The sequence below is a fragment of the Lolium rigidum genome, chromosome 1 (genome assembly GCF_022539505.1).
Source record: "Lolium rigidum isolate FL_2022 chromosome 1, APGP_CSIRO_Lrig_0.1, whole genome shotgun sequence".
Taxonomy (NCBI): Eukaryota; Viridiplantae; Streptophyta; class Magnoliopsida; order Poales; family Poaceae; genus Lolium; species Lolium rigidum.
In genome coordinates, this window is record NC_061508.1 from 191982753 (window position 1) to 191994966 (window position 12214).

Sequence of the window (12214 nt, forward strand, 5' to 3'; positions counted from 1 at the left end):
AATGAAGTTGGATACAACATATACTGATATTTAAGTGCATGAAAATTTAATCCATAATATCAAGTAAATAAGTGGCATATGTAGAATTCTACCCACATTAAGAAGGGCATAAAATTAACTGGTAATTAACCTGGACATAGGGTACACTGATAGCGGGAAGGCATACAAAAAAAGGGCACCCGTGGATGATATGGATGGTTGTAAAGGTTTAGTAGTGCTATTGAGCAATTAAGAGGCAGTAGCATTAATATATAATTAGAATTAGACTGACAACACTTCTTTGAACTGATTAGATCTGACAACATAGTTGTTGGGATCATTTAACATATAGGATACATGGAAAAGACAGGAGTTTCTACTTGAACAGAAGTATGACATGTTCTTGGTTATCAAAGCTTGGGAGGAAGTAGCAAAGTAGGATGGTAAGACTGGTAGTGCTGATGTTCCATGGTATCCCATCCATTAGTGCTTTGCATTAGTGTCCTCATTGTTGCAGGAAAAGATGATGAGTTGTTGGCCTTTGGTGAAGAAAGAGCCGAGCATGCTTCATCATCCAAGGGGGAATCAGTGTCCTCTTCTTGAATTCTTATTTGGCCTCCGCGACAAAGCCAAAAAGACCTACAGCTGACCTCTATATCACCCTAACCAAGATTACACAACCAAGTTGGGAGCGAGGAACGACCAAACCTATAAGTGGTGCAAAACAGTACATAAGTGGAGGTACAATGTTAAGTTTTATGTGATATAACAACAATAAAAGAATATAATATTCCCTGGCAATTATTTCGTGAAGATTCATGAAGGGAATGTAACCTGTCTTATTTGTGAGCTGCTGAGAGCAACTCTCTTATAATGTTATTTCAACTGTAAGAGAAAAAATACGCACTAAGCGAAGAAGTTTCAGATTTTCAGTATCAGACAATTAAGAACTACATCTGTATCTATGGGGAATGTAAAAAAAACAGCACTCCCCCAAAAAAGCTACAGAACATGACATTTTTCTTCACATTGACTAAGTGTTGACAAAGTGGTAACACATCAATGGTGCTTCGAATAACATTAGATGGGCCAACTGCTTTGTTTCCAAATATGACCAATAGTGCAAACCTTATGTTCATAAGAAATATTTTAGCATATATGATAATTTCATCAAATAGTATTAAATAACAATAGAGACAATTCCTACTGATCAGCTGAAGATATTAATATTTGGGAAAGGGAGATAAATCTCAGAAGAGATGATAATGTATATTTTGATCTAACTATGAATGCAGATTATAGAGTAAAACGCAATCAAAAGTAAGCAGTGAATTGATATGAGGCAAATATCATGATAAAGTTTTATGTGAAATAGCTATTATTATTGGAAATGAGAAGTTCCAGTAGCCAAAATTGGCACGGCACGCCTAGGGCTTCAATAGTTTTTATAACTATATTTAAGCAGATGCCAATTACTCAAATGCGAACAGTGTGTAATTTTTATTCTGAAATGGTGCACCTGATTAGCATTTTGTATATTGGCATATCCATAGAAATTAGCAGCAATGATGGTAGTTAATATTACAGCATGACTAAAGTGTCCATGCTTAGTGGTTTCAGATAAGCTAATATTGCACATTACATTTCTGGTGACAGGAGTAAATTGATAATCTTTAGTAAGGTGCAGCAAAAATACAATATCATTTTAAAAACTTAGCTCCCACATAAATATAGGTGTGTCTGAGATGAAAAATAGGCGATAGCCAAAGATGCAATACCACACCTGAAGAATGCCTTTCAATAGCTGTTGTAGCAATTAACTTAGGTAAACTGAACTACTGAAATACGTATCTTTTATAGTCTGTACTTCTAACAGGCAAACACTCATATGCTCATATGTGTATCTACCTGTCACTTCATGAACATATTCTGTTTTCCCCACAAAAACAGTATATTTAGGGCCAGACACATCTTCAGCTTACTGAAGCTGCTTCTGCATCATTCTCCCGAACCTGGGTAGCAATCTGATATGGTAAAAATTGTTCTACATTCTTCTTCTTTGGGTTTTGGTCAGCACTCCTCCAGCTCACAGGTTACCGCGCTTCTCGAGATCCTCAGGGTCAACATCATCATTGGCTATGTAAGGCAACTCTTGTGGCTCCTCTTCACGCTAGAGGACCCAGCCTCATCCCCAAACGTTATGAAGAATGAAAGATGTAGTAATTCAACTGTAGTACTTAAATCAAGGAGAAGCCCTAGGCCATTTTATTTAGAAGAGAATAGAATATATGAGAACCCGTAGGCATAGCTAAGTAAAGATGCCAGCTGTCAGAAGATTGTCTTACATAAGCATTTTTTGTTGGAAAACTGGAATTGACGCTTGGCCAAATAAAAAATTAATTTAGTTTGAAAGTTTGTTTTAGTCCAAGAACCTCCATTTCCCAGACTCCAGAGGAATCATGTGCGCAATCTGAGTTGTGCATTCCAAAATTCATACCAAAATAGAGCATAATGAACCTACAAATATGAGTCATAAACATACCTGAATTTCACACGCTGAATCTCAGACCTGTTGAGATGCTTGCGCTACTTGTCTTCCCTGGAGTGTCAACGACAGGGTGCTGCCGTGCAGTACCAAGGTGACGCTCTCTAGCCCATCACTGCTAGAAGTGGAAGATACTCATGCCTGTAGGTCCATCTAAGGCACAGTCCCTATCTCCTCGTCGCTATTTACACCTGCAGTTCACTAAAGTGTGTATTAGTCTAGCTCGCTAACAATCATGCTGCATGAATAAACTATAAACTTGGAAACGCCAAAGAACATATTCGAGGTTGCCACTTCTAAACTTCCATAGATTATGAAAACAAAATGCACCTACAATGAAATATCTCAAAATATCCGAAGCACCATATAAACACCAATAGGAAAGGCCAAGATAGTAAGAACAATATGTGCAATTAACCTAAAGCATCAACTGATGTTTATTTTACTCAACCTAGACGGTAAAACAATATCTAATTGTTGGATAACCTAGCCTAAAATATGATTTAGCTTAAAACATGATCTGATTCTTATTTTCCTAACCTAGATCGTATGAACAAAATGTCAAATTAACATAAAGCATGGTGTGATGTTTATTTTTTTCTAACTTGGAAAGGAAAAACAATATGTCTATTTAGGATAACTTAACCTAAAACATGATATGCTTTTTTGTCTCCCAGAAGGACATATTGAAAGAATAAGAGTTTACTGAAAGATGGATTATTGGTTTTCCACATGGAAACATGCAATTTAAATCGTCCAAAAACATGATTGAAAAGAATAATTATAACCAGTAACCTGTTGCGCGTTGATGACTGGAATGCAGCATGTAATGAATTGCTCAACTTGAAAAACAAAAATACTATGGCTAGTTGTAGGTTAACTTAGCCTGAAACATGATATGATGTTTATTTCGCTAATTCATATAGCATAGTACTTGCAATATGCTGGATTGTCCTACAACATTGTCTGATGTCTATTTTTCAGAAGTAGATTTCAAGAAGAAAAATAGCTTACTTGCGTCTTCTATCAGACAGATTTGTGAATGGGTCTATCTCCCGCATCTTTTTATTTTCTTATCCTGTTTCTCGTATACTCAGATAGACTCTAAATCATCTACAGAAGCAGGAACATCATAAGCATATGTTAAAAATAGCAAGGCCGAGAGCCGGTACCTTGCTTGGTACAGCTTGGTGTACACTTCCTGGAGAATCTTGTAGTTGAGCATCATGTTGTGTTCCTTCACATCAAAGTTCACCTGCAAAACACTAACAAAGTAAGCATCGCGGTCATCTAAGCCACCGTGCTCTAAAATGAACATGAACGCATCAGAATCCTCTTAATGACTTTTTACTCTGCTCCACTCCAAGGTAATCATATCCAGCAACCGACAGTGCACTGCTCCCTACAGCAAGACAGAAATCACCAAATCAAAATCAACACAAAATCTACAACCAGGTGTGCTCGCAGTCAACTCGCGGTCTAACTGAAGAAATTTGTTTTAGTTCTCATGAGCATAACATCAAACAGGTAGAAGGCATGAACTCACACAAGTAGACACAAAAGAATAGGGGCGGAGCAGCCGCAGCGGAGCTGTGCCGGCAACCAAACCCAGGACGGGGCTAGGATTTCATGGCCACGGGCATAGGGGCGGGCCGATCACCACTGTGGTGGGAAATCGGAAGAGGAGGAGGCGGCGTCGCTGGAAGTGAAAATCAACAACAAATTCACGTACGTGTCTACCCAGCGTTAATCCGATTTTTTTTTCAAAATTCTGAGAAAAAAGATGTTGGTTACCATATACCCAGCGTTAATCCGAAAAAAAAATTCAAAATTCTGAGAAAACATAGGCAAGACCAAAGACCATGAGCGGAAGGCAAGGTAAATCGAAATCGAAGATCGGAGAAGGTTAAAACATACCGAAAGAACACAAATCAAGCCGGCGGGCGGCTGCACGACGGTGCTGGGCTTGATGACCGGTGGAACAGCAGCTCCACCTGCCCGAGCGGGGCGTCGGCTGGGGCAGCAGCGCAGCGCGCACGGCAGGCCGGCCGGCGGTGGAAGCAAAGCGCGAGAATCCGTCTTTACAGGATGGAAAAATCGAGTTCAGCAACCACCGCGAACTCGGTTAGGGGCGTCGGCAACCACGGCGAACAGCAGCTCATAATAGCTCGCTTGGGGCAGAGAGATTTGGTGGAGAGGAGACCCGTCTACCACCACGAAGACCATGCCCAGGCGCAGCCGACGCGTAGATCGACGCGCAGGTCCCCTGACCATCAGTCCATCACAACCAAACATATCAACTCCGGAGTCGCCGGGAAAGGAGTAGCAGCAAAGAATGAGAAAAAAATAGAGGAAATTTTGGAAGTGAGAAGAGGAGGCGAGAAAGGGGAGGCGTATGGACTTCGAAATTTCTGGAGAACCATGAAGTGGAGCTTCTGGATTGCCCCCAGGGTGTTGCGCTCCTTCCACTATCGCCGCGTCCGCCCCGGTGCTGCTCATCCCCTGTTTCTCTCCTCACCAGAAGCTTGTCCGGGTCAACCCCAGCTGATGTCGACGCCAGCCTCCATTCCCTACCGCCTATATCCGGCCCCAGTGCCTGGCTCACCGCCACGCGCCATAGCCTCTGGACGACAGGCTGCAGCGCTCGTCTCTCCATCGTCCGCTTGGAAGCCGGCTCCACATTTACCTTGCTTGGACAGGGAGAGCTCAAGGCAGATCATTCTAGGCAGGGGGGCTGGTGGAAGGCAAGAAGAACCTCCGGCGAGGAGGGGGAAACCGGTGATGGTGCAGGGGATTTGGAACGGAGGAGCTAGGGACGGTGGAGGAGATAACGGAGTGAGAGAGAGAGCGCGCACGCGATGATGCGAAGAAACCAAGAAAAGTTGGGCGGCATGGGCAAGAGATTTCTCGAGATAGAGGCCACGTACCAGACAAAACGGGTCAAAGCGGTTTAAATTTTTTGCTACAGCCACCCAGGATACAACGAAGCCCAGCACAGAACACATAAAAGAGCGCACGAAAATTCTAAGACAACACCTAAAATGTACACCGGAAAACTCAGTGCAGAGGCAAATCACAAAGTGGCATACGTGTCAGCTCGATGTTAACCTCAAAAATAATCCTAAACTCTCACAAAAAAGATGTCAGTTCCCAAATAATATAGTAGTTATGATGAATTCCTCTTGCACAAATGGTTTCATCTAGAGTAAATTGGCTTTGTGAATTTCTCAAAATGAAGAAATGATTGTTCCTACTCCTACATTGAGCTGAGCATCATTCCGAAACATGAGGGGACACATTAAGGGTGACACATTAGATACACCATCAGCAGCAACAGGTAGGGGTGCAAACTTTACATCAATATGCTACACAGGATACCAAAAGGCTAGTACATTAAAAACCGTGAAAATGATGTACCTCAGTTGGTAACTTTTACATCTGTACATACATTTGAGCATAAAAAAGGCATCAGTCAGGTATGGTCTTATATGTTTATAATCAAATCATGAAGTTGCGCATTACCGCGCCGTCTGTCTTTAGGTAAGAATATGGAGATGTTTTAAAAAATGGAAATAGAGACATTTGGTAAACTTTGAACAATTTGAATTGTAATGCAAAGATTCAAGAAATAGTCAGAACCTGAATTCCAATATGGTCACCCTCTGGTGGACCTCAGTTTCTTACATTGCCCAGAACCTAAATTCCAATATGAGGTGCAACATCAAAACTAAAAAACACCCACTTTATTTTAATGGCTGAACATGAAAGTCACCAATACGAAATGCAACGCTAAAACTAAAGATTTCCTCATGATAGAGCAGAGCACAAATCAACATCTCAGAAATATGCAAGGATCACCATTATGTAACAAATAGTGACAGACAATGTTTTGTTATTATTGACATAGTTATGTCCATCATCCATGAATTGCATATAACATCAACTATATAATTGACTTAAGTTTGATATATCAACAGAACCAGTTGTATAAAATCAAGGAATACTTAAAACCTGACATATAGAACCAATAAATTCGAGCTCAACTCTCTCTATGATTTATCTGTATCTTCACATCAGCCTATTTGTTATCCACTTATCTTGCATAGTTTGTGGGAAAGACACCGAACAAAGTTTTGCTAATCTGAAACCTCTTACAAAAGCAAGTGCAACATCTTAAGGTTGCAAATCATTCAACTAAAAGTTGTAAGTGCAATTTAAGATTGGTTTTGAGATGGAATACCTTTGCCATGCTGGTAATATTTTGTGTTTATGAAATATAAAAGCATTAGCTCGTAATCAGTATAAGCATAGTAATTAAATTGATATGCCTCGAATAAAGGATGAACAATTAAAACTGAAAAAGGTTATCAATACTTACTCAACATGTACAAAGGTGGCAGCATTTGATTGGAATGACATGTCAGGCTGATATCGAAACTGAATCTGACTTATTTTGCAATACTAAAACATTTAAAATGGTCTGTTGGTGAGAAGAAGAAAATTAAGGATCAGTTGAAGCAAAGCTACTGCCACGTAATAAAAATTAAACTGGCAAAATGAAATTTAATGAGCAAACAGGACATTGATATCCTATTATGCTGACATCCCCACAAGCATAATAAAATATTACTAATACAATGACACGCCATAAACTTAATTATTTTACCACCCCATCCAACCAATGACAAATGATGAACCAATAATAGTCCAACCAAGAAGAACCAAAACGACCTTTTCGGACAACCATGCATAAGATAATTAGCTGGAATAGAAAGATGTAAAATGATTGTAAAATATACATATGTTTAAACTATATTGTAACTTCTGTTTATTTCCTTAATAAGAAAACATTGAAGGACATTGCCATGTATACTTGTTCGTTGCAATAGAAAATCCAGGGTAGCATCTTTTTATTCATGGCAATTATTTCAATGGACCTATCAGAAATTATGATAAATAGCTACTGAGCATGTTGGCCAGCATAGAAGTTATAGAAGGTCATCACTATCCATGTGTGTGATGGCAGAGAATACTTTTTGAATTTGTTGAAAACATGAGATAAATAGCTCACTCCGTCTCTATTTCCAATCAAATTATTATACCAAAATATAAATACATTCTAAAATAAAATTCTGGTTTAACAAGTGATGGTTAGGTACCTTCTTGAAAAATGATCTTTCTACCGCAATGATACCATTGTACAATCTATATATAGCTGGATCATAACTTAATTTGTCACTGACTTTAACCTTAGAAATAATGAGCCGATCTGAATATCCTTCACCAAGTCCAAATCAGATAGGTTGATATCACACACCAAAATGGGAATAGCATAGGGATGTGTTCTAGTCACACATTTTCAACCAATATTATAAATGTTGTAGCTCCAAAGCATGGATAACCGAGACACAAGGTCTTAACAGCAGTGTACGACATGTTCGTTTATCCACGCACCATGATGACTGTAGGTAACCCCAAAAGCTTAATTAATTGAGCACAACTTAAACAAAAGAAATGGAAGATCATCTCACTGTGTGTTGCAAGGAAAAGTAAATAAAAGGTGAAGCAAATGTTCACCATTATCTCAAAGGAAAAGTATATGTAGGTCAGCATAGTACAATCGTTCTCACCATGATGTCAATGGAGATGAGCAGCAATATCACCCCCATCTCCTAGGTCATATTGTCTTGCCAACACAGCCGCGCAGGCGAATGTGAGAAGGCAGCAGAACCTGGTTTCTGGTCATGCCATATACGAGTCCGCGCCGCCAGTCCGCACTCGCACTTACACCAAATACCAAGCTTCAGAAAGCGCATCACCATTAATCCTAACTTTAAGCGAAAAAATTAGATAACAAAACCAAGCAAGTGTCGAATGACCAAAGATAGAGGCTAGGCGGCTGGATTGGATTCAGCTTTCACCTTTATCAACTGATGTCAGATTCGATGTAGTGCCATGAAGCCGGAGGTATCCACGCGGAGGCGTCGCCTTGCCTCGTCACAAGGTTCACGGTGAGGAACTGGGGATGCAGGTTGTAGTCGACAACGTCAGGAGAGGATGTGGAGTAGCGGTCCGTCCCCATGTCTCCATGGAATCGAGCAGTCGAGCAGCACGCTGCGGCTGCCGCCGCCGCAGGGAGGTGAAGGTGAGAAGACACACAGGGTGTGTTTGGTAGACTGGGGGAGCTCAGAATATCTCATCTCAACCCAACTGATGAGCCTATACTTTGATTGGTAGCTCGGCTCGGTCCGTCTCAACACTGCTGGGCTCATACGGAAAAAGGCTCTCGGCCAGGTCAGGTTGTGAAGCTGGAATCGAGCTTCACAAGTCGACCGAGCTGAGCTCGTCCCGCAAACAACTGTAGCAGCGCTCCACCGCACCCCCAGACCCCGCACCCCCACCTCTTTTCCCTCCCCATTCTCCCCCTTTCCTTCTCCTCTTGCTTCCGACCTTCCTCCCGCCCTCCTCCTCTCCCGGCGGCCGAGCTGCAGCAAGGGATGCCAGGGGCTCGCGCCGGCGCCCTCCGGCCTGCCACCGTCGACGTGAAGGGTCCCAGGCCGGTCCTCTTCGCGCTCCAGCCCTCCACGTCTCCCGCACGGCCGAGAAGAGGCACGAGGTCGCCGGCCCGCCACCGCCGACGAGGAGGCCTCCAGCACGCGGCTGTGTCGCTCAACCGCCGCCGCACGGCCCGCCACCGTCGACGTGAAGGCTCCCAGGCCGGTCATCTTCCCGCTACGACCCTCCTTCGGCCCTCCACGTCTCCAGCACGACCGAGCAGAGGCACGACCTCGTGCCGGCGCCCTCTGGCCCGCCACCAACGACGAGAAGGCCTCCAGCACGCCGCTGTCGCCCCACGGCCCGCCGCCGCCCCACAGCCTGCCGCCGGCGAGAAGAAAGATGCCAGCACGGTGTGGTGCTTTTTTGGACCCGATTGCTTTTTTATCTTTTTGTGCAGGGGCTCTTGTGTAAAAGTTGGACCTCTGTTATTTCTCAACCCATACGGTCTACCAAACACAGTAACCAGTCCAGCTTCTCCCAACACATACGGGCTAACAAACACTAACAAACATACGACAAAATCTCAGGCCAACTTGTATGAGGTGAGATATCTCAAGTGGGAGGGTAAATTCCAAATGACCCGGGCTACCAAACACACCCACAGTTTCTCGAACGAGCGGACCCTCCCATCATTCGGCCCAATACCAGCCCGATTAATGACAAGACGCCCAATTCTATTTTCGGAGTAGCGGCCCAGAAACGTTGGGCTGCCAGTGAAGCACGGGTCTGGGAGTGAAAAAAATTGTTCCGTGATGATGGTGGACGACCGAGCAATCTGATACGTTTATTTGTGGTATCCAATGGCTGAGAATCTTAAATCGCTGTGGTGGCTCCTAGGTGGGTGAGTTATACGGTTAACTAATTAAATGTTCAGCCTTTCGTTCCACAGGAATCCCTTTGCGTTTCGGGGGGCATATGCTGTGAACTAGCCACTACAGGTGTACTAATGCACTATAAGCAATTTGGACCGTCAGATGGAAAATATACAGTCTCCAGATCGGCAGGTACCACACAGGTAAATTTTAGACGAAGGCCCTTCCTTTCTTGTGAATTCCTGAAATCAGCATCAGGTGATGCACTCACTCTCAATCTCCTATCCCTTGCGGGAGGCGGCAGCGCTAATCTCCACCGTTCCCGTCCCCAACGGCGGCGCAGCCGCCGCGGCCTAACATCTCAACCCAAATCCGTATAGATCAGGGCCAAGCCGTCACCGGTGACCCCTGCTGAGGTCTGTAGGTGGTTGTCTTCGTGCCATCGATTGCCGGCTGCTCGTTGAACGTGGCGCTCTGGAACGTGCAGATCGGGCAAGCCATCATCAGCTGTGTCATGTCGCGCTCATGAAAGGTGCAGATCGTCGACATTCAAGTGAATGAAAGGCAGAAGCTGCCCACCGCCGTCAGCTGTTGGGTTTGTTCTACAAATACACGAAACGTACCATCTTTACCAGGTAGGAAATTGATTAGCTGCAACTTAGCAGCCCTAAACTATCAACTACATGTTGAACTGCAGCTACTGCACATGCATTTTTCCTGATGGGGAGAATTAGATAGTGCACTTGTTTTCTACAGTTTACTTCTTACCTTTGTGAATGGTACTACAATTAATTTACTGTGATGTTTTACTAGAGTGTATTGTGATTGAGCTTCTTCAAATTTTCCTTGTAGCAATGGAATCGGTTAATAGTTTGGTAAATTCACCTCCATAAGAATTTTAGAACCAAGATTAACTCCCTGGTGGAAGACGTGGGAGTTCAGCGTCATGGGTGGTTTTCCGAAAAGTTGCAGGATTTGCTGAGGAGCAGGGTAACTCGTGGGGGCGTTTTCGTAAATTTAACAGGGCTCATACCTCCTCTTCAATCAGGACTCTTGGTACAGGATCGGATGAGCAGCAGATTGCTTAGTACATTAGTACACCTGTAGTGGCTAGATCACAGCATATGCCCCCTGCGTTTCGACGACGTTCTTTTCTTCCTTCAGTTCGTGACCCTTGTCTTCTTCCTCTTTGACCGTTTCGCCATTGTCTTCTGCGCCACTGGTACCTGCAACCACGGCCCTCTCAGAAACCCCCTCTTGTTTGGGAAAACAGCTGAAAACGCACTCCGTTCAGAAATAAATGACTCCTATTTATGTAGATTTGATTATTACTACCTCTGTTCGGATTTAATTGATTTCTTCCAGTACGTTATTTGTTCATTGAACTTCTCTCCCCCGCGTCGATTAAATAGGAATGGAGGGAGTAGATATTCAGATAGGTATGTATGGAGTACAAAAAATCTCGGTTATAGGCTACACATGTAAGAGCAAGTCTAGTACTAGTAGATTCTAGATATTCCAGTACCGGCTATGAGATCGGATACCATGACACGCGATTTCATACTGGATAATTTAAAAATATTTGCGCATTTTCTTTGCACATGGATAGTTCACTTTCTAGTGTATAGCCACTTCATTACAAACAGTAATCCTAAAACTAGATTAGTTCTCAGAATCTTGATACTTAGTTAGATTCTTAGGCCTAACCCTAATGACGCTAGATTTACATCTCTGCGCTCACCGGCGCAACCTAGAAGCCGCCCCCACAAGGTCTTGGAGGACGCACGAAGCTTGCTGGATCTCGAGGCTTTGGAGGAGGGCCTTCCGCGGGTTCTCGTACTCCCGCGCCTCCTCGAGACGGCGTTACAATGTCGCGTCGGCTGGACTCGTCGTTCTGGACACCTTGGCCTCGATAAAGGCCTCGGTCGCCAACCGGCACACGCTCAGATACGGCACCAGGACGCTCTCGAGCAGCGCCCAAGCGTGGCCGCCACACCTTGCACTCACGTTGCTTCGGGAGAGGGCCCCACGGGAGGGCCATGGTTCTACGGTCTGCGGGAGTGGCGGCACGTGGGATTTCCCAGCCACGGTGTTAAATTTAGATAGTGTGAAAATGTCATATGGCATGGATTCAATGGGTGAACTATTTCGTGCGTAGCCAATCTTTTGAGTAGCGCACTTTTTGAGGAAAGAAAAAAATGTTATCAATTTTAACATGGATTGTGCTAATCTGTAACATGAGTTGTCGAAAATCCTAGCTGCATTCTGTATACTGACGATTTTTCTAGTAAGAAATACCAGTGAGATGCAGCTACCAGTT

The 12214-nt window shown here is 43.5% G+C and overlaps 1 long non-coding RNA gene across 4 annotated transcripts; it reads right to left on the reverse strand.

The window, feature by feature from the left end:
- Positions 1 to 252: 252 nt before the first annotated feature.
- On the reverse strand, positions 253 to 4529 carry LOC124682893. 4 transcript variants are annotated; one of them, XR_006996485.1, is made up of 4 exons: positions 4071 to 4308; positions 3539 to 3926; positions 2522 to 2725; positions 253 to 687 (listed from the first exon to the last, which is right to left on the reverse strand). It is a non-coding gene; the product is annotated as an uncharacterized LOC124682893 (long non-coding RNA). The 4 variants fall into 4 exon arrangements; XR_006996487.1 differs by lacking the exon at positions 4071 to 4308 and adding an exon at positions 4442 to 4529 and having other exon boundaries at positions 253 to 2725; XR_006996486.1 differs by having other exon boundaries at positions 253 to 2715.
- Positions 4530 to 12214: the final 7685 nt, after the last annotated feature.